A 23,957-nucleotide genomic window follows, 5' to 3' on the forward strand; every position below is an offset into this window, starting at 1 on the left:
AATACGCCCATGACCATTTCCAGTTGTCTTCTATACAAAAATGTAAACGCATCATATTACATTGAGGCGTTCAGTAACATGCATGGGTAGCTGGAGACAGCTTTGCGACGTGATGGGGCAGCCAATGGGGACAAAGTATTGAGAAAGACACTGGAGGAGTATCATGAGGTAGCCGATAGTGAAGTTAAACATTTGGGAAAATATGCAGTTGCTAGAAGCTACGGAGAGGGGGGACGCCCGAGAGCCACACTTGCAGCGTTATAACGGCATAGGAGAGAGTCCTCAATGATCACGACAGTTAAGTCTGATGAAGGAGAGTTGTTGGTAGATCTTGAAAGTATAGCAAACCAATTTAGACCGTACTATACGTCACTTTATCGCTCCCGTTCCTATGCAGATGATAGCATGATTCAGGACTATCTAGAACACATAAAACTACCCTGGCTCACGAATGAGCATCGTCAGTACCTGATGAGACTGCTGGAGGCCTGGGTAATACATGTGGCCTTATGGAATATACATTCAGGAAGTGCCCCGGGGCAGGATGGCTTAATAGAAGCTTTCTTCAAGGAATTCAAGGACCTTTTAGTTCCCCACCTGGTAACACTGTTTCAGCAGATTAGTGAATCAGGAGTGATGCCCCCATCAATGAGGGAAGGCATGATAGTTACTATACTGAAGCACGGTAAACCCCCGGACAAGTGCTCCTCGTTCTGCCCACTGTCACTTTTAAAAGTTGATACCAAAATATAGGCTAAGATTTTTGCCAATCACCTTGCGCCGTTAGCTCCAAAATTGGCTAACAAAGAACAGGCGGGATTTGTACCAGGTTGGGTCCTAACATACAATTTGCGCACTTTCTTTGGTAACCCAGAGCTTAGAGAAAAAGCAGTTTTCTCAGACGCGGAAAAAGCGTTTGACTCTCTAGAATGGGCATTTATGGGGGCTGTATTAGAAAGGATGGGGGTAGGTGAAATATTTCCTAAATTGGTAGCAGTACTGCACAACTCTCCTTCTGCTAGAATTTGAATAGGTGATATGGTCACTGCTCCCGTAAAAATATCTAGAGGCACCAGGCAGGGATGCCCACTGTCCCCTCTTCTATACACTATATTGGCAGAACCCCTAGCATGTGTGCTTAGGGAATACCACGGATTCCGTGGGCTCTGTTTTCCTAGCTACAATTTAATAGTGTCATCATACGCTGACAACACTTCGCTTTACATTACAAACCCAGAGGGCAATCTGTCCCTAGTGCTCAGGGAAGATGTCAGATTTGGGGAGCTTTCTGGTTTAAAAATCAACTGGAATAAGTCCATAATATTTCCCTTGACCAAATCCACAAATCCTATCTTGTTGGATTTTCCATTGACTTAGTCTCCAGACCCAGTCCGATATTTAGGCATACAGATTCACAGAGACCTGGAGATATGTTTTCTAGGGAAAATCATGGAAGGGCAGTTACTAAGCTTGAGGAGGATGTGGATCGCTGGATACGACTGCCTATCTCTCTGCTCTGGCGTATATCGCTGATGAAAATGGTGATTCTCCCAAGGTTCTTGTTTCTGTTTTTAAATATTCCCATGGTCCTTCCAGCACACTTTTTTAAAACTATTACCTCCATATTAACGAAGTTGGCTTGGGCGGGAAAGCAGTGTGAAAGAACGGGGAAGCAGCCACGAGTTCAGTGGAAGGTGCTTACCCTACCTTACAGCCTGTGTGGGCTGGGAGCCCCAGATATGGACCTGTATTATAGAGTAGTACAAAGTTCCCACGCGTTCCATTGGATATTCCAGAACTTAGACCCTCCACACTTACACATTGAAAAGGTAGCTGTCGCCCCTACTGATCTCCCCACTCGTTTGTTTTGCTCTCCCCATCGTCGCACGGGAATGCTCGACTCCATTAATTCCACTGTGCATGTGTGGCACGATCTGATGAAGAGACAGACGTGCAATATACTGTACTTCCCAATTGCCCTACTGGAATGGTGTGCTAGGCTCCCTATGAGTGGGGATCGGGCAACGCTCAAGGCATTAAAGAGTATAAACATGACTAAAGCTGGCGACCTCTTCTTGGAAGGTAGAGCACGTACGTGGGCTGATCTAGAGGCCGAAAGTCATGAGGCCATACCATTAGTTCGATTCCAGTACCATAGGGTGAGGCACGCCATGCGAGAGATACTAGGCGACGAAATGGCGAAGCCACCCGAGGTAGCTCCTCTCACATTTGTATTAAAATCGGAGTCCCCCTGCAGATTGGTGTCTAATATTTATGGAGTAGTTCAAAACTACTGCAAGACTTTTATACAAAGTCAAGGCTGGAGTGGCAATATGATTATAGATGACGACATCTGGAGATACTGCTGCAAAGCGACGCAGCGAGGCTCCTTAAATGGCCGCCATTGGCTAATTCATTTCAAATACCTGCAAATAGTCTATTACACGCCCACGCGTCTCTTTTGGTATGGGTTGCGCGAGACAGCTGATTGTGAAAGGTGTAGGGCTAACATGGGGCCTTATGTCCTATGGTTGCCAAACATTGGAAGCAGATATTCCAGGAACTGAGCACATCAATGAGGTGTCTATATCCCCTGATCCTTTGATTGCCCTGTTAGGTTATACTAAGAAAATAAAAAAGACAATCCGAAGATTGGTTAAAATGGGTTTATTAAATGCAAAGTGTAGAATTGCAATGCGATAGGCGTGTGGCCCCTCACCCACTATGCAGGAGTGGTCACAAGACATGTTATAATGCAATACACAGACTGAACTGTATAGTGAGCTGCTCCCTCCCCCCTAGAGTCGCCCTAAAAACTTTTGGGGATTGTATCAAGCATATTTAGCGGAAAAGACCCAACCGACCTCTGATTAGGCCCCTGACACGGCAGACACTCCACTGTGTTTGTGAATGCTGGCTGCTGAAACGTGAGTGATACTTGGTGTCAAATTGAATAACCAACCTTACATGTGTTCTAATGTATGTATAATGCATAGACATACCCCCTGTGTATTCCGGAAGACGTTACTGAGGTTCTTATATGTTTGCAATTAGATTCAATTTCTTTTTTTTCTTTTTTATGTTAATGCTTCTATTATACATATTATGTATGTACTTTCCATGTTGCTCAAGTAAAGAAGCAAGAGATGTATTTTATTAAAGTATAAACTTCTAGAAATCCAACAGTAACATGCATTGGTATCCCCTGATGCCCCAATAGAGACCAAGGTGATCTGTGTGACTGTAAGTGGATAATAAAACGCTTAAAAATATGGAAAATAGCAGAAATGTGCCCATACAGGAATTATGTATTTTAGCTGCTGTCATTGACCATAAAAGATTATAAACAAATGATGGCATCTCCCTGGTTCAGTTGACCTTGGCGTCTGGCGAAACAGTTTGATTCCTTATCTAGTTTTCGATATTGCTATGCAGCTTTGCATAGTGTTTAATTAACTGAATTCTTTATGTGTGTATAGTGATGAGGTGTTAATTTCTTCCTTCCTCCCCATTATCCTTTAGGTGTGATATAGCACAATACAGTTGTGCTTCCATCTTGTTGCTTTATGTGAAGCATACATCAGGGATAAACAAGGCAACCTATTTACAGAAGGAAGCTTGTGCATTATGACATCTTAAAGAAACCAACTCTCTTTATTTAAAACATTTAAAACAATGTGAACAATCTTCATATACTGTATCGGGTAAATGAAAGAACGGTTTGGTGAGATTTCTTAACATGTTTACTCCCAAATGACTCAACAGAGTAAACAAAGTATTGGTCAAACAATAATACCCTACTCTAGATAACTGTGTCATGTAGCCTCCATGGCTCATGGTGACTTGAAGAGTAATGCCCAAGCGCGTTCTGCGCGGAGCATCTCACCGTTCACTGCTGGATGACACAGCCCACCTCCTAGGTTATTGGAACTCCATGCCTCCCTGTAAACTGATCTATCACAGAGCTTCCTCTAAAGTACTGACCAACTATATACCAGGTTGTGGTAGAACCATGATGCAAATGGTCAAGGTAAAGGCACTTAGTGGTAGTGCCCCCATCAGATCCATCACCTGAATCCCAATAATGAAGGCCACACTCATTAGTTTGGAAGAATAAAGTTTGTATTTTAATAGCTGATTTCACTTACAAACTATCCGTCATAGTTTAACTTTGTGCTCTACATTTAAAGTGACAGCTTTCTATTGGTCTCCCTGTCCCGGTGAACGTCACATGTAGCATGCCACAATCCAACAAGCTATATGACCATGCTGTTGGGGCCGTACCGTTGAGTTGTCCTCACAAAGCTTACTCATAATCAACCCTGAAGCACCTATGTTTCACTCACCTGCGGGAAATCAGGCAAGCCGTTCTTTAGTCACTCAGGAGCTCTAGGTGGACCTCCCTTTCCAGTAGCCTTGCTGACTTCACTAAAATTTACTTCAATCAGGCCTACCATTGGCCTCACCACTCCTTAGGCATAAATGCCTTTACAGCTGAACGTTCACTGGCAAACTTGATCCATCCCCCTACCTTCTGCATTCTTCACATGTCTGTGTCCCTGTAACTTAATGTACAGCTGGGTTTCATAGGCATCACCTCTTCCACCTGGGTGGGCGGCTGACCTTGTTACTGCAGTGGATCGACTTTTGAGTTGTGTGCAGCAGCTGCTGAACCAAAAAAAAGTAAGTTCATGCTGTAATAGTTATTAAGTGTTTTGCTCAATGCCTTTTCTGTACGTGCTGTTGATGTGGAAGGGTGGCTGTTGCACTGCCATTCGGGATCCAAACAGCGGCTTCCGGGGAAAGACTAGGGTTTAAATATCTTCTCTCCGCTTCCTTTTTTCTGCTTGGAGGGGTGGGTGCAATCCCTGGACAAGCTGGAAATTGTGAGATGGGCACTGGTCATTCTTAAGCCGGGGCGGACCCTGTGTACCATGCGGTAGCCTAGGTGGTAAGTGGTCTCCCTTAGGAGGGTGTCCCACTAATATCCTGTCGCTTCGATCTCCATTGTGAAGACCGGCTCAGAGCAGAGTGAACAATGACAGCCTTTGAGGGTCATCTCCTTACTTCTCTCAGTCCTGGATTGGTCAACTCGGACACCAGGGATTCCCTGGCAAGCAACAGTTCAACCTGCTGTCAGGTTGATGGGCTGTCCATCACATCTCAGAATGCAGCCATGAGCGAGTTGCTCTTCCTCCTAGCCTCTCTGCCTGGTCACCGCTACCACCAGCAGATCGTCTCACTCAGTTAGGTGCATCCTCATGCGTTCACTCCATATCTTGTTGTACCTTGCTCGACCCCCCCCCCCCTCCCCTTTTCAGCCCCACTCACCAGCTCAAGCGAGCTATAAGTGTTGTGAAAGGCCCGGACACCCATCTGGTATATGTTTCTTCAGAGTGGGGTGCACACTTCTAAATAAGCATGCCAGCAAAGCACTGATGATTGGAGTGTGGGCCACGTAGGAAGGAAGAAGAGTCCTGCTGACTCGTACTTGGCACCAGAAATGTCTTCATTGTAGCACTTAAACTGCATTTGGTGATCTTGATTATCAAGCAGATTAGTTATATGTTGATCCTCTTACATGACCAGATGTTTTTCATAATATTCACGTCTGAACTGCTCGCATTGCACAATGATCAATATTGTGTTAATTTTCCCCAGTACATACACTTGTTGTATTACAGTGTTCACATTTTCTGCTTGAGTTTTAAAATGCATGCCAATTAAGATACAACAACATGGAAACTCAAGATTAGTCAAATTGTAATGCTGTCCACTGACTTTGAAATGCTGGTTTCATTTGTATTTTCCTTTTAAATGTTTTGGATTAGATGAACATCTTGAAGGGTCACATAAGGAGTCTGGATGTCTTTTCAGGTCCAAGCCTTTCCTACAGATGATCCATCTGGGTGTGAAAGTCTTCCATGAGAAATGTCAATAGCTGACCTGGGTAGCAACTCTACATATTGCTTTCCATTGGCTTTTTGTTTTGTCATTTCTATTATCTTGCTTTCTATTAAATCGTTTTATTTTTCTTAGCCCATCAATCTAGTCTTTGGCCTTCCCTTGGAAAATAGGCTGGACACCATCTCGCTAATTGTCTCCTTTTATCCTTCCACAAATGTCTGGTTTTCAGGAACTTTTTTGCTTTTTCTAAAAGCTTTCTATGAGAGTGCGTGCATTTGCTCCGTTCTCTGTGTTTCCCACATCTGCCAGCACATTTCTTTTCAAAACATACAAATGTCATTTTCTACAACTTTGTTTCGAGCTGCTTTTGCATACTCTCACTTTTGTGCAGGTTTGCCCTTTGAGCCGCTGCCCTTTGTGCTTTAACTCTAGGTGGTGCTCTCTCTCATTCGATCACTTTCACCCCCCCTCCTACGTTCCTCTGTCTCCATTTACTCCACGTTGCTTCAGCCAACCCTCCGTGTTGCATCTCTGGCCTCCCATTGCTTCACCGCCCTGTGTGATTCCACTCTCTATTTTGCTTTTCCCGCCTGCTTTCTTTCGACTCACCCTGGGTTATTTCCCCATCCGTTTGCATCCAATTCGGATCAGTAAATGAAAAGAAAAATTTTGGAGGCACAACTATGGTTGGCTCATGCACCTACGCAATGGTGAAGCTGGCCACCTAGGCTCTTGTTTCTCTCTTTTTATTATAATATATAAAACCACTGGCCTCAAAGGCGAGACCTATTGACTGTGACAACGCTTGTTTGGACTGCAATGAGGGTGAAATCAGGATTAGGCTTCCCAGATAAGCATTACTTTAAAGCTGTCTTTAAAATGGATCATGCCATTTCTCTTCATGTACCGTGACTTAGAGACCACACACTCATTTCATCATGCCATTTCCCCATCAAGCCATGTAATATAATTTCCCATCATAGCATTATTATAGTCCATAATGGGCCAAGAATAGAACAGCAAATATTTCGATGGAATACTTTTCTCATCTCCATAAATGGTTATTTGCATCAGTAGCTAACGAGACAACTGTATGGAAAGACATTACACAAAGGGCCTAATTTAGAGTACGGTGGTAGGGTTACTCTGTCACAAACTTCACGAATATCCTGCTTGCTGTATCATAAGTGCATTATATTCAATGGCAGTTGAAAAGTGATGGACAGGATCTCCTCCGTCATGATTGTAACGGAGTAACCAGACACCAAACTCTGAATTAGGGGCTGAATTAGGGCTAGACCCTCATTAGGATTGGCCCGTGAAATTCCTAACCCTGCATAACTACTGTTTGTGCAGGGTCTGACATTTTAAATTACTCAGACTTTATCTCATCCACTAATTACTGGGTGGGATGGGCTAAAGTTTGAACATGGCTTGTTTGTTCGGGCTGGACTGTTCCCATGAGGCACAGGGTCAGACTGATTTGCCTATGGCCCTGTCTGAACTGGGTGGTGGAGTGAGCTAAAGAATGATGATGGATTAAACCCAGATCAGTTGACTTAGGGGGAGGGCTTGCATTGTTCAACATTCCTTCCATCATCCCCTTTGGTTTTGCTTTGTTCGCCCTAAATTGGCAGGGTATACCCAGACGTGAATCCCTTGCTCACTTTGCCACTGGATTCAAGCTAGCCTGGCTGATGACGGCTGATTAGCCAGAAACTGGTCCAGGATGCTTGTTTCCGATCCAGGGAAGACATGGCTTGGCAGTTCGGGCTGGACTGTTCCCATGAGGCACAGGGTCAGACTGATTTGCATATGGCCATGTCTGAACTGGATAGCGGAGTGAGCTAAAGAATGATGATGGATTAAACCCAGATCAGTTGACTGTGGGTGAGTGTTTGTATTGTTCAACACTCCGTCCATCATCCCCTTTGGTTTTGCTAAGCTTGCCCTAAGTTGGCAGGGTATGCCCAGAGGTGGTTCCCTTGCTCACTTTGCCACTGAATTGAAGCTAGCCTGGCTGATTAGCCAGAAACCGGTCCCAGGAGGCTTGTTTCCGGTCCAGGGACGACATGGCTTGGCAGTTCGGGCTGGACTGTTCCCACGAGGCACAGGGTCAGACTGATTTGCATATGGCCATGTCTGAACTGGGTGGCGGAGTGAGCTAAAGAATGATGATGGATTAAACCCAGATCAGTTGACTTGGGGTGAGTGCTTGCATTGTTCAACACTCCGTCCATCATCCACTTTGGTTTTGCTAAAGTTTGAACTACACAGTTAAATTGAAACAGTCAAACATGGAAGAATTTTACATTTGAAAAAATCTGCGAATTACTAGAACATGCTTATTTTTGCGAGGTAAACATGAACATCTTCATGTTCCTGCACCAACATTCATAATAGGTCCCAGATAAATTCTGGCCAGAGGATTCTGATTTTATTGGGTGCATTAAATATCCTACCAAAAGCCAGGTTAGTCATACTTAGGGATGCAATGTAAACAAAACTGTATTGAAAGATGATGGGCGAAGATTAAGGACAGGTTGTTTCGAGGTCTACTGTAGATGTATTTCAAAGACAAAAAAATAAGTAAACATCCATTAGACTCTTGATGCCTTTTTTTATATTAAGTTTATTCTTTCTTCATTAATTCTTTTTGAACACAACAGACAACACATGTTTCGCCACTTGTACAATTATATATGTCGCTTTATCAGCGCCAAAATCTAATTGAAAGTAGAAACGAGCCAAATGTCACAACAGAAACACAACAAAAGGAAGAAGCATGAGCATAAAGATAACGAGAGGGAAAACAAATGAAACAAATAAAAACATTGTTAATAAGAACATTAGAACAGTATACGCACTAAGGAGAAAATATACATTGAACAAGATTTACAGTAAAACCAAATTATAAAGAATGAAGACCGAAAACATACCCTCTCTAAACCAAGAAGAAACTAAAGGAAAAGTCCTCAAAGAAGGGTGAGTCAAATCTAATGACTGATTCAACCTATATATGCCAAAAAGTGAATGCAAAAAGAAATACATTATAAATGCATATTAATAGCAAATTACATCTCCCAGTCACAAGCCACAACTTTATAATATCAATACAGCAATAAACCTACCTGGCCAATGCCCCCGAATTAATCTCTAAACAAATAATTTAGATTGCTGTGCATTAAGTTCTTAGGAATAACATATTTTGTATATATACCTAAGAAGCTAAGTTGCTGACATTCAAACTTATGCTAACCCTTCATCAAGGTTAGTGTCCCTCCTTTCTCTTGAGGGAAATATTCTAAATAACAATGCAGATGTTGCATTAAACTACACTATACTCCGCAAAAGCCCATTGACAACCTTATCTGCGAACAGCTAATCATTTATATGACCTGTTCCTTCAATATCATGGTGGTTCTTAATGAGAAAATTGTGAAATTGATTATGAAGTCTTTCAACAACCTAGCGGAACAAAGGAACACTGAATAACTCCCCTGTGCTTCATGAGTGTAATGAATTAAATAAAATTAATGAAAGTTCAAATCCCAATAAAAAATGACATAGAGTGTTCGGGTGGGTGAGCTGAATAATTTAGGTAATCTACGCGAAGCTTCATTTGTACCAATTCTTATCGTTGTACTCCTTTACACTCCTGACTTCTCTCCACAAAGCCTCTAAAGAACCCATGATGGGTCAAATTGTTTGTTCGAACTATTTATTTTATTCTTTTTAACAGATTTTTTTTTAGATTTTCAGGTGAATACAATACATCATACAGTAACACCAATTATTAGCCCATAGAGGACCTGCAAGCTGCATCATACTCGAGGTAGCCGCATACAAAACAATTCCCAAGCTTGAGCCTCCCCCACTCCCCTTTCCTGAGTTGCGCCTTCGTTCATTGTATATTCCAGATAGGTAGGCTTGTTCCTGGAAAGTCACCTCAGTTGTTGCAAATGATATTTAGAGGGCTTCTTCCTTCATGTGCACTGAGGCATGGGGGATGCACGAGTTTGGGAGTCTGTTCATTCATTCCTCTTCCTTCTTTATGGGGATGGTGGGGCAATGCAACCTCCGGGGGACGGCACCCGTGACTGGGAATCTGGATTTTTTTCAACAGTCCACCAGTGCCTCCCAGCTCGGAATGTGTCGATCGAGCCTAAGCCCTTCCTAGCTTCTCTCTGTAGCACCTCCCCTACATAACTAGCCATTTCCATTGCTCCTTTCGCCATGTGGTTACTCTGGGGCCCACTAGGGACTTCCAGCATCTGGTAATTTCCCTCCTTGCTGATATTAATGCTAAATCTTGGAATCTACTTGTGACCTTCGTTTTGGATGTATAGGGGAACCAGCTTGGCAAGCAATGACCTGGGGATTAGGGAACTTCCTTCTCCATGACCTCTGCATTGACTATTGTTACTTCCTCCCAATAACTCTGCATTGTAGGACAGTGCCATAGCAAGTGCATGAGTTCCGCTCCGATCTCCCCACATCTCGGGCATGCAGCATCTTTCACACTGAAGTATCTATTAATGCGGTCAGGAGTGAGATAGGCCCTTTGAATTACATAAAAATGAATTAACTTGAACCAACGTTCCTGGACACTTTCGGTATTCTGTCTACTATTGTTGCCCAGTCGCCCTTGGAGATAGGAATCTCATGGCCTCGTTCCCAATTGTTGCGAGGGGTTTCTAGTGGCAGGAGTGCATCCCCATATTTTGCTCAAACTGTTTATGTAGTTAAATCATGCACATTTTATTAAAAAACTCACTACCAGAGGAACTTCCTGTGTGTGCAATATAACAGTAATGAAGAATAAGTAGCAGTAATATATCCTTATAGCCCACCGTAGAGGGCTATACCGGCTATTCGGCTCAGGCCTTTAACAAGGGAGAGGGACTTTAATAGCTGGTATAGTACGAAGGGCTATAAGGCTATTAGAACATTCTGCCACTAGAGGGCAGAATGTCCTAACAAAAAAACAAAAAAAGTCTTATGGGAAAGTGAGGGGATTGGAATCCCCTCAGGCTTCCTTAAGCCTTTGTTCACAGCCAGAGCTGTGAACAAAGAAACATTGGAATGTTGGAGCCCCTGGCTTATACCAGCCATAATAAGCCCGGAGCACTCCATTGTTTTCAATGGTGCTCCCAACATTCCAATGTTCTAATGATAATTAGGTCAATAGTTCCCATATGTACATAACTCATAGGCACATATGCATTAGATGGTTCTCATTCTATGAGTTTGTTGGTATGCGGTAGATGGCGTACGTTTCGACCCCTGGAAGAAGGAGGGTGAATTGTTCCTCACTCTGGGGTCTTCGTCAGGACAGAATGAAGTTTAGAGCACCTAGAAGTGATAGAAATGGTTCAGTGTGATTGTATGTTAAGTATCTGTGGTGAAAGGTCAGGTAGGTGATCCGAATAGCACCTACTTGTGAAAGGAAGGACGGATAATGAACGATTCTTGTTGGGCACACAAAGGCTCCTGGAAATCTAAACAGGAATAAATGGTCTAATAAGTATTAGCATGAGGTAGGGAAATTCTATAATCCTCATGGAAAAAGTAGGCAGTACAAAGACTCACTCTGCTGTAATACTGGCATGTGGGGTACCAAATCTCCCGATTCAAAGTTGAATCAATCCTCGAGAGGGTCTGTAGGGGAGAAAAAGGGGTGGCTCAGGGACATATCCTCTCTGAATGTCAAATGGAAAACGAAAAAACATTGTATTGTGCTCAATGGGAGAGGGGCGACATTCTGTTAAAACGCCAGCCTCTCATGTGTGCGCATAAGAGTGGTGTAGCTTGTCATGAGTGTATAAACACCCAAAGGACCTATGGGCATAAGGCGCGTAGTTGGTGAGCTGGATCTCACTGTTTGGCCAATTAGCATGCAGTAGTAGCCGTGATCGCTGGGAAAAAGTAGCCCGGTTAGAAATCACCGAGCACGTCTACATCAATTGCGCGACATTGGTAAGTTAGAATCGAGGTAACTGAGTTAAAAAAGTTAGAAAACCGAGCACGTCTACATCAAATGCCCGGCGTCAGTGAAATGGAAGGAAACGAGCTAACTGGGTAAGAAACCCTAGAGCACGTCCACATCAAGTGCGCGTTGTTGGTGAAGTGACAGGAATCAAGCTGGGGCAGTTTGATCATAACGCATCAAATACAGTAGGTGTCTGTGGCTATGTGTGCTAACAAGCCTAACCACAAACATGGAAAAAATGCTAGAGCAAAATAGTCGGGTGCTAAAGTCATCGCAACCAGATGAAGCCTGGTGCATGTTGCTGTCAAACTCAAGCAAATGCGTAAGGGCAGCAGGGTAGGACATTCTCCTCTCACTTGCTCAGTGGCTCTTCCAGTGAATGCACTCGAGAAGCTCACGCAAGAAAAAAGGGAAAATTACGGGACGTGCATGCACCGCGAGGTGCAGCCGCTAGATGGTTACTGGGGGCTCGTCACAGATGCGGCCAATAGGAATCCGGGGGCGGGTCTAAACCTGGTAGTGCGAGGCTTGTTTACTTACAGCCAGATTCATCAAGCGAAATGTGCTCGCAAAAGGGCCAGATTCTGAGAATCTGGCCCTTTGCGAGTGCAATTTTTGCATTTGGGATTCATCATCCCAAATGCAAAAATCGCTAATAAAGAATTCCCAAATTTGCGAGGATTAGCATTTAAGGAATCTCTATTAGAGATTCCTTAAATGCTATTCATGAAACATTTAAAAATTGCGAATTCGCAATTTAGGACCTCTATTTACCACGAAGTCAAACCTCGTGGTAAATAGCGAAAACTTAGAAAAATGCATTTAAATGCATTTTTCCAAGTTGCATGTTTCACACACACATATGTCCTTTGGACATGTGTGTGCACAACATCAGTGTAAATTCACATTTCAGGGGTGCTACAGGGTGTCCTTTGGACACCTTGCACCGTTGAAATCGCATCCTTATTTGCGATTAGCAAATTGCTAATCGCAAATAAGGAAGCTGTAGGAATCGCAATTTATTTTGCGATTCCTACATGAATCCCGTTTTGCAAGTCCTTAATAGCGATTCCTAAATAATCGCTATTAAGGACTCGCAAAACGGGACAATGATGAATCTGGCTGTAAGTGTTGCATCTGGGGAGTGGTTGTCTTGGAGCGCCGAATGACGGTGGTAGTTGGCGTGGTAGAGGTGCAAATAGCATTGATAACCAGTGTGACTTGTGGATCGGGGAGCCCCATTGGGTAGGGTGCCTCGAGTGGATCTCATATTTGTTTTATACACATATAATCACAACAGAAAAAGGTGTTTAAGATAAACAAGAACATAAGCATGATGTCTTAGTGACAAAACCATATTACAACAAGTTAATGGAGGCATGTATTTGAGAACGACATTTACATTGTTGGCACTGAGCAAAACATTGCAGCGAATAGTTAAAATGCTCGACTTTAGTCATGATGTAAACATCACTAATCATGACGGTGGATAAGGCAATATGTCAAAGAAATTAAACATGCTATTGTAAATCCTAAACTCCATAGTCTCAGCGTTCGTTTCTGGCCAGGTCATGCAGATCTAGCATCTTGCAACTTACACCAGAGAGCCGTTCTCATCTGGTGTGCTATTTGTTATGGCCAAACCTGGGATTACGTCTGAATATCGTAGCTAGTGGGTCTGTAACATGTGCCTGTTCTAGTGTGTATATGACTCAACGAGATACCATGATCATTATGTTACCCCTATTCTGCTTGTAGACCAGCCATTTAGGCATAGGTGACATCTTGTTCATTTAGACCATTTATCACTGTGTCTAGTAAATGCATCCACTTACATTCCCTAGTGTTCAAAATTGGGCTAAGATCACCTCCCCTTTGGCCTAGAGACACTTTCTCCAGCACTAGCCATTTGAATGATTCCGGGGTGTGCATCTGGATAGAGAAATGTTCGACAAGTGGGGCTCCCATTGTTTTGCATCTGATTCTGCTACAGTGCTGTAGGATTCGGTTTTTCACTTTTTGCTTGGTTTGACCCAAGTACAGTAGGTCACAGGGACACAGAATGGCATATATTACGTCAGAGGTGTTGCAGTTTGTGTGTGATTTCAGGTTGATGGTATGATTTTTGTAGTTCAGTGTTTTGGTTTCTAGACACATTGTACACGCCTTGCACTTTGTACATTTGTAATGGCCTACCACTTCAGGTAAGTTCCACATTGTCTGAATCGTTGGACTAGTGGGCGTATCTAGTAGTGAACGGACGACTTGATCCTTGATGTTCTTGACCTTCTTAAATTCATGCATCGGAGGCTCAAGTGTTTCTATGGTATCAGAAATCAGTCCCCAATGGCCGTTAATTATCCTTTTGATGTTGTTGCTCCTTGTGCAGTGTGTAGTTAGTTACATATATCATTCTGTCGTGGCCTTCAGTGCGTTGTTTGGGCGTTAGTAAGATTTCTCTGTCATTGTACCAAGCTCTCTTCCTGACTCTTTTTACCAGCCTCCTGGGATATCCTCTTTCCAAAAGGCGGGTGATCAAGTCGTCGGATTCCTTAAAGAAATCTTCTTTCAATGAACAGTTCCTCCAGAGCCGGAGAAACTGGCCGAAAGGGAGGTTATCGCAGAGTCTTCTAGTATGGTGACTTGTGTACCTTAATAGCCAGTTTCTTTCCGCCGGTTTCCTGTAGAGGGTGGTATACAGGTGGTATACAGGGATTAGGGTGAGTAGTGCGTTATACAAGTATCAATTTACAATCATCTTTTACTTTTATGCTGATATCCAAGAAATCAATGGTGTGCCTATCAAAGTGCATAGTGAACTTAATGTCATCCGACCGGAAATGTAGCCACTGATTAAGAAAACCTGCATTAAGCATAAACATTTATGAGCCATTGAAGGACAAATAATTATTATGCAATCATCGTTAGATGGTCTTCCTGCATTCTGGTATTGGAGTTGATGTTGTGTAGGAAGGGTAACTACTCCCCTTTTTAGGTGCCCATGAAGTGGAGTAGTGTCAGTGTAAGGCTGGTAGTGCTCTGTGGGTAATGTGTATGCAAGTGTGTGTGCAGGCAATTGCTAAATTAATGAATATACATGTACAAAACATATGTGCTTCACAGGGGAAACATTACTTTCATTACAACGCACTATCATTACAATGCAACCATTACAACGCAAACCATTACAACGCATTGCGCTGGGGGGCGCTCTAGGATAGGGAATATATTTAATTTACTATCCAACACCTTCCCTACTATCCACGGGGACTGGAGTTGGAATAGTAAATTAAATAATTTACTATCCAGCGCTTAAAAGCACTATGCGTTGTAATGGTATGCGATGTAAAAACCGCGTTGTAACAGCAGGCGTTGTAATAGCCTGCGTTGTAACGTCACCAATCCGCTTCACAGAGGTCAAAGCATGCCTCTGAAACTGACACATAACAGACCAACGTCCCCACACACCATAGAGCCCTTACTCAACTACTTGGATGTATGTATGCTTCTTTTGGTATGGACTTATATGTGTGTTTCCCCTGCCCCTTTTGCATCCTTGATTCTTACCTTTATTAGTTCTGGTGTTAGCCAAGGCCTTTTGATTGTACTAAAATTATATATATCATTGATGATTATTCTTCCCTTATTTTGGCCCAAAGGCCATAAAAGAGCAGATTAAGAACACAATACACAAATATATGTAAAAAAATAAAACAATTAAAACATTAGTACAAAAACTCAATTTCATAGAGCAGTCACGCTGAACAGCCTGATTCATGAAAACCGAATTCTGCGAATTATAAATTGCGATTGACAGCGAATCGCAATTTAGAATTCGCAGAACGGCATTCATCAAAATCTGCGAGAAAATAAAGCGAATCGCAAGTGGCCGTAAAATGCGATAGCGATTTTTCAAAATCGCAGAAAAATCGCAATTTCCGTCAAAATCCGTGTAGGAATTGCGATCTCGCAATTTGCGAGATCGCAAAATGCGATCTCGCAAATAGCGAGATCGCAAAAACAGGAAGTCGCATTTTGAGCACAGTGATGACATCACAACCAGGAAGCAGGCAGTTCCCACCCCCATTCAGAACAGTGAGGCAGATATCGAAGCTGCATCACACAGAGCACCTTCCAGAACACCTCCAAACTTTGAAAACTTTCATTTTTGTGACTGCAGCAATGGCAGAATATGCAGCACCAGGGCCCAGTGACACCGGGCGCAAGCGCAAGCTTACATTTTTTGAGCAGGAGTTGGAGCACCTAATAGATGGAGTGTGTAAAAACCACACAAAATTATTTGGAAAGGACTCCAGGAGGGTGCCAGAGGCGGAGAAACACAGACTGTGGCTGGGGATCGGCGCCAGAGTCAACGCTGTGGGTGTGACACACAGGTCGATAGACGAGCTAAAAAAGAGGTGGTACGACCTCCGAGGGCGTGCCAAGGAGAGGGTGGCAGAGAGGCTGGGCAAGAGCCAGGCTACTGGAGGTGGAGAACCAACAGTCCCTCCCAACACCCCCATGGAGGACCGTGTGGAGGACAGACTTTAGCGAGAGGCGTGTATAGGGGTCATCACTCTGGACTCATCCCGACCCACCCAAGACAGCCAAGGTAAGTGGCATGCGAGTGCGACCCTGTCCCCTAACAATGGCCATGACCCTATAGCCTCCCATAATCAACCCAAGTCATGCAACCCATGCACATTAGGATATGCCCAAAAGCATTGTGGGACATTTAGTCTGCCCACAATGTACAAAAACTGCAATGCAGCCAGACATGTCCCAAAGTACGCAATGCCACAGCCAGTCAGGGAATGTCAGCCAGCATGCATGTAGCAACTGCACATGTGAAAGATACATGCAATTAATCTACGTCCACTTTCCCTCACAGGTGGCGCTGACAACAACAGCAGCGACAGCGATAGGCTGCTGATAGACGAGGCACCAGAGGATGCAGTGGAGGTGCCAACAGCCACACATCCAGCACCATCAGGCGCTGCTCCAATCCCTGCTGCTAGAGCACCACCATCTGCGCCAGCTCCATCAGGCGCTGCTCCAATCCCTGCTGCTAGAGCACCACCATCTGCGCCAGCTCCATCAGGCGCTGCACCAATCCCTGCTGCTAGAGCACCACCATCTGCGCCAGCTCCATCAGGCGCTGCACCAATCCCTGCTGCTAGAGCACCACCATCTGCGCCAGCTCCATCAGGCGCTGCTGCAATCCCTGCTGCTAGAGCACCACCATCTGCGCCAGCTCCATCAGGCGCTGCACCATTGGCAACCGCAACACCACCACCAGCGGGACCCTCAACATCTGGTGCTGCTAGAGCGGCGACAGTGCGCACACCCACTGTGGCCAGCCAGCACAGCAGGCATGGCAGGGATCGCCTGCAGAGCACAGCACGCAGCGGCAGGAGGGGGATGGCTGTGCGCGTGCCAAGGCTCAGCATAGAGCGCCGGATGCTGCGCATCAATCAATTGCAGGCACGACGCCAAGGGGCAATCCAACTCCAGCTCCACAACATTGGCCGAAATGTAGCAAATGTGTCGGATAGGATAGAGCGGATGACAACTGCCATGGAGGCTAACACTGCGGCCATCATCTCGCAGCGCAACATCGCCCCCCGCCGCCACCGCCAGCTACTTACGCGGCTATCTGCCTACACGCGCTCGAACTACGTAATTGGTAATGCGACCTCCCAGCTCTCACGTCGGTCCCTGGCTATGCAGCAGCAGATGGTGTAATGCTGCGAGGATGTGGCGCGAGTACTTGAGCAGGTCACCAGTGCCGTACTGGCACTACATCCAACTGGCCCAGCCAATGGTGGTGGGGACGACACTAGTGAGGGGACCTCCAGTGTCAGCAGCCTGTCTGCCTCACAGGTCGGTGTCCTACGCCGCAGCAGCAGGCCCACTGCGGGTTCACGTGCCGTCCCTGAGGATGAGCCTGAGAGGCGATTGGGTGCCGCGCGCCGGAGGCGCACTTGACTTTACTGTCCATTGGCAGGCACATGTGATGATAGAAGCAGGTCCTGTGTATGATTCAGAGCAGTATGGCGCAGTACTGCTCACATGTAAATAATATAAAAATGTCATTATTATTGTGCCTTCAACAATAATATTTATTCTAGCATCGTACATCGGCCTCCTGTCATTATTTCCATTAGCATGCATTTGTGAATTGTTGGGTGAGGGGAGTGGGTGCACTAGAAACTGTTCATTGTGATATGGTTGCGGCGTCTGTGTCCTTCCGCTGGATTCTCCCCACGTGCATGACGCACATGTGCAGGTGGCCGGTCGTCCCCTTCCGACTCACTGCCAGAGATCTCTACAGGTATCCGGCGCTTGGTAGCAATGTGGTGTAGTATTGCACACACTGCCACAATGCGGCAGCACACATCAGGACTGTAGTACATGGCCCCACCAGTCTTGTGCAGTATGCGGAATCTGCTCTTCAGTAGCCCAAATGTCCTCTCAATGCAATTCCTTGTGCGTATGTGTGCTACATTGTAACGCTGTTGCTGTGGTGTAGCAGGGTTGAGGTATGGGGTGAGGAGGTATTCACGGAGGGCATAGCCACTGTCACCTGAATGAGAGGAGCAGAGGGTGAGTGCCTGTGCTGCGCAGCTACTTCATCACAGTGTAACATTGTGGGCCAAGTGTACTTACCAAGTAGGTGTCCTTCACCGAAGTCTCCCCTGGCCAGTCGTGTGTGGAGGCCGCAGTGCCGGAATATGAAGGAGTCATGTGTGCTCCCCGGGTACTGTGCCACTATGTCCGTGATGTATGTCTTAGCATTGCACACCATCTGGATGTTGAGGGAGTGGTAGGACTTGCGGTTGCGGTACATGTACTCCGTTTCAGCTGGTGGGCAGATGTGGATGTGGGTACAGTCAATGCATCCTATCACATGTGGGAAATGCGCAACATTCTAGAATTGATGCTTGGTCTTATCCAACTCCTGTTGGCTGGTGGGAAATTTGATGTGGTGGTGTAGCTGGGTCAGCATTGCATCTAGGAAACTCCTTAGGCAGCGGGACATGGTGGGCTGGGATATCCCCCCAGCAGCGGCAACTATCCCCTGGAAGCTCCCGGAGGCCAGAAGGTGCAGGCTGCACAATACCTGGACATGTGTGGGCACGGCATTGGTCCGCCTTGTTGGGTGCTGCATCAGGGGGTTAAGGTCCTGAATTAGCTTGATGATCATTGGCCCATTCAGGCGGTACTTTGCGTATATTTGCTCTCTGGTTTGGCCCAGCAGGGTGACCCGCTGGCGGAATATCCTCTCCTGGATCCTACGTCTCATCCGTGCTGCTCGCTGTAGCCTTCGCCACCTGACCACCATGTAGAGTCCTGGCATTGTGAGACTCCTGATGCTGCTGCTGCATCTCCTTAAGTGTGTTTGGTCAGGTCAGCACCTGTTACTGATTGGGAAACGGTTTTTCAAATATTTTTTTCCTAGGCTTTGATGGTTACCACCTGCTTTGGGTTGTCCTTAAATTGCGCCGCGCAAAAAGCGATTTTCGCAAATTGCGATTTTTCTTGAATAGCGATTGCGATAGTATTGCGATTTTACAATTTTATTCGCAGAATCCGTGGTTTCTCGCAATTTCCGATTCGCTAATGGGCTACTGCCGGGATTCTGCGAATAATTTTGCGATTTCGCTATTCTGTTTGCGAATTCGCTTTTTTCATCAAGAATATCGTTTTTGACAATTGCGCTCGCAATAGCTTTTTCGCAGCTATTGCGATCGCAATTTTGCTTCATGAATCAAGCTGATAGTGCTTTACATTCTTCAATTCATAAAAACTATAAAATTAGTCAGACACAGAACATTACATCAAAAACCAAATGAATAAAACAAAAACAGTATCAGCTAAAAAGTTGATTAGTAGGAAGCAGCTCTGTGTAAAACTTAGACCGTTACATTGAAATTGTGTTCTGTCTAAGCCTCCACATACACATTAAATATCGAGAGACATGAAAAACAATGTGTTGACTGGTGTCACTGCCAGGCCCAGACTGGCCATAGCGGGCACCGGGCGTTTCCCCGGTAGGCCGCTAGGGTGGGGGCCGTTTTTGTTACCGAGGGTCGGCAATTTCAGCCCCCGGTAACAAAATCGCCGAAACCGGCCCTCGCAAACTGCTCGGCTGCACTCCCCCTCACCCCAGGGGAAGCAGCTGAGCAGTTTGCCAGGGACGGTTTCGGTTCCCAGTCCGGCCCTGGTCACTGCTTAAAATTCTAGATGCAGTCCTAAAATTTCTAGTTCCCAGATTATGAAAAACTGATAAACCCCACTTCCTTCTAATACCTTGGTATTTGGGCAGAAAAAAATGTAATATACTCAACCATTTCAGCCACCTGTGGACATAACGGCAGAACCTGTCACTATTGTGTCTCTCCTTCTGGTTGTGTTATTTTGTCCAATATAGCGCCGGGATGCCACTTTGCTGCGGCAGCTGAGCGCTCTATCAATTTTATAACATAACATAACATATTGCTAGTGTAACAGTTCCATTTGGCGGTGAAGCTGGAATTGGACAAAATCCCCAAGAGCAATTTAAAATATAAAGACTTAACATGGGGAGGTTCTATCTCATCCAGATATGGTTCTGAGTAATAAACCTCTTTAAACTCTAGAAAGGAATCAGTAAGAGTAACCGCCCTAAGAGAATACAAGGTTAAGTTGTCAATTATTTATAGGGGCTGTCTGCCAGCCCTCTTCACCCACTGGTCAGTTGTTGTGTAATTCACACTTCTTTTCCTCCAACTACAGCTTATGGCAGTGGGCCAGCTCACTTCAGCCATTGGTTAATTTCACTATGAGTGTTGACATTCTGTTCTTTAACTAGGAGCACCTCTGCAAAAAAAGTAGTTCCCTTCAGGGCCTGTGACTCCTATGGTTATGTGTGCTGTTTAAGATCTAAAAATATTTCTGCTTTTAGCCATTTTTTTCATATTAATAAGGGCCTGGCAACTCACCCAACTACAAAGTTTTAAAAAACGATGACGAAATAAAACAAGCACTGACAAAGTCAAAAAGCTGCCAGTCACTGGCAGATCTATTGGCTTTGTCAGTGCTCATCTGCTCTGTTCCTACCCGTCTCCCTTTCTTATTCCCACCATTCTGTCTCTTTTATCTCTCTCCCTCCTGTCCTCCCTCGTATTACCTCTCTTACACACACGTACGTTTTCTTGCTCACAGACACAAGTGTGCACAAACTCCTTTTTAGCAAGTGTTTTTGTGTCTCTTGCATATGTTCAATTGTTAGACAGCTGCACATTCGAGGCCTCAGTAAATAAATGTATTTCTCTGTCTCTCTTCTACACACACACACACACAAACACACACACACACACACACACACACACACACACACACACACACACACACACACACACACACACACACACTAACACACACACACACACACACACACACACACACACTCTCTCTCTCTCTCTCTCTCCCTAATTCACTGCCTCTCCCACCTCTAGGTCTCCTTCCCACTGTCCATTACCCGCTCTCTCTAAGTGCTGTCACCCTGAGGCCTCCAACCCATTAGCATGGACTTTGTGCTTCTGATGGGATGTAGGGAGTGGACTCCAGATTCACAAAGCCTGCTGATGTTCAAACATAAGACACAAAGGGCCTTCTAATATATCAATGCATAGATATCTAACCACTGGCTGCACTTACTGTAGTAATCACGTTTACCTCTACCCCAAGCATAGTAGGGTGTAGGAAGTTTCCCTCAGTATAGAAAAATCTTACTGCCAGGATCAATGATTCTTAGTATTATGTAAAACTAATGATAATTTCACCTGGAAATTATTTCTATATCTGTTCTAAAATCGAAGTCGGATTATGGCAGGACCATTCATTTTTTTTTTTTTTTTTTTAAATATATTTTTATTGCAGGAATTAGTACAACAATACAGTAACGACCAGCATCATATTATAGCCAACTCTTACAAGATACAGCCCACCGACCCCCTTCCATAGTATTGCTATACAGCCAAGCGGCTCGTGTTCTTGGGGTTAGGCGGTGAATGTAGCTGGGGTCAGTAGGGTGCTGGAGCTGGTCCGGATAACACACTGTCCGTCCTCTGCTTTTCTAAACAAACCCCAACCCCCAAAAAAATAAAAGGAAACCCCCCCCCCCAACTACCAGACATTATGAAAACTCCCCCCCCCCCCCCCACCATCAGCGCCAGGGAGTTTATCACTGTAGGATCCACTGTTTGACCCCCGGGGAAGGTAATAGTGCTGTTAATGCTAGTGTTTAATGGGACTCGGGTCTAGTTGCTTCTTCGTTTTCAGAGTCGCTGGGGGTATAATAATCCCTGAGGGCCTGCACCAGCGTTTCCCATTCTAACGCGGCCTCCTGCGCCTTCTCATTGCTTTGCCTCCAAGCCAACTGATATCGCAGCGCGCTCTCACCCGCTGCCCATTTCAAAAGTTCACCGTGCCATCTGCTGCCCGTAGGACCAGCACGTGCCTTCCAATTCCTGGTCACCTCTCGCTTAGCCAGTAGGAGCCCCAGGTCTATAAATTTACTGGTGATTTTATTCTGGGGGGTATGGGGGAACCAGTGCAGTAGCCCTACCGCCGCTTCGAACGATAAGTGCCTCCCTGTCACCTCCTCTAGAGTCGCCGTCACCTCCTGCCAGTAGGCCGTCAATCCGGGACAGGCCCATAGCATGTGTAGGAGGTCCGCCTCCTGAGCCGGGCACCTAGGGCATTCCGCCGAGGCTGTGGCAAAATAACGCCTGATCTCAACCGGGGTCAGGTACGCCCTATGGAGAACATAGTAGTGGACCAGTTGGAAACGGGCACAACGCGTACCCTTCCATGCTCGCCTCACCAGCTGGGACCAGGTCGTCTCCGGGATCTCCCTACCGATGTCCTCTTCCCAGCGGGACTTCAGTGTGGTGAGAGGGACCAACCCCTCGGTAATCAGCCTGCCGTAAAGGCAGGTGACCGCCTTCACTGTTCCTGCCGACATCATTACATACTGGCACACCTGAGACAACTGAGGTTCCTCTAGTCCGTTTTGCCAATACGCCTGGATCACTCGCACAATGGCCGAGTGCAGCAGAAAGTCGCCCCGGGGGATCCCAAAGCGGTCAATGAGATCCTGAAAGGACAGGAGCACTCCGTCCTCATACAGGTCTCCGACGAGCTGTAAACCCGACTCCTCCCAGTCCGCCAGTCGCGACCAGTCTCCTCCGTGGGGGAGGGCCGTCAGCATCCCCAAGGGTATTTCAGGTGCATATGGGGTCCGCAGGTGACCTCTGTTATGAGCCCGATTCCAACAGAGTCGGATAGTCCGCTCCTCCATCGACAGGTCCCGAAGGACTAAACGCTGTCGCAGCGCGATAAAGGAGAGGACGTGCCTGGCTATACCCGTCCCCCTACCGTCTTCCGGGCCTCTGAACTCCCTGGCTATCTCCTGGGTGTATGTCTGGAGCTGCGCCGCCAGATAGTACTTCTCAAAGTCCGGCACAGCGAGCCCCCCTTCGTCCTTCGGCCTCATCAGGGTATTGAGGGCCACCCGCCGCCGGCCCGTGCCCCAAAGGAACCCGATCACCATAGAACGCAAGCGGCGAAACGTAGCCGGTGGTACCCAGATCGGCAAAGTCCGAAAGTAATACAATAGTCGGGGGAGCGCCACCATTTTGAGCAGGGCAATGCGTCCTGCCACGGAGAGCGGCAGCGTGGCCCAAAAATCCATGCTGCCTCGGAGTGCTCGCATGCAACGGGCAATGTTTCCGTCTAGGAGGTCGGGCTGGTCGTGGTACACAAATACCCCAAGGTATTTAAAGCAGTCGGGTTCCCATCTGATCTCTCTACTTAGCGCCGGATTGGGGACACCCCTACGCATCGGGAAGAGGCAGGTCTTAGACCAGTTCACTCGTAGGCCTGAGACTTCCCCGAACTCCGTTAGCGCTAATTCCGCTCCCCGTAATGCGTCGATCGGATCTTCCAGGAAGAGCAACAGGTCGTCCGCATAGAGCGAAACGTAATGCGGGCCCGCCGCTGTCCATAAGCC

At 45.9% G+C, this 23,957-nt stretch overlaps 1 protein-coding gene and 1 pseudogene across 1 annotated transcript in view; both read left to right on the top strand.

Moving 5' to 3' along the window:
- Positions 1 to 23,957, top strand: part of AMN (amnion associated transmembrane protein) — a 146,790-nt gene that overhangs the window by 36,648 nt on the left and 86,185 nt on the right. The window lies entirely within an intron of this gene.
- Positions 14,087 to 17,887, top strand: LOC147690213 (uncharacterized; annotated as a pseudogene).

Source organism: Lissotriton vulgaris, chromosome 9 (assembly GCF_964263255.1).
Source record: "Lissotriton vulgaris chromosome 9, aLisVul1.2, whole genome shotgun sequence".
NCBI classification, from domain to species: domain Eukaryota; kingdom Metazoa; phylum Chordata; class Amphibia; order Caudata; family Salamandridae; genus Lissotriton; species Lissotriton vulgaris.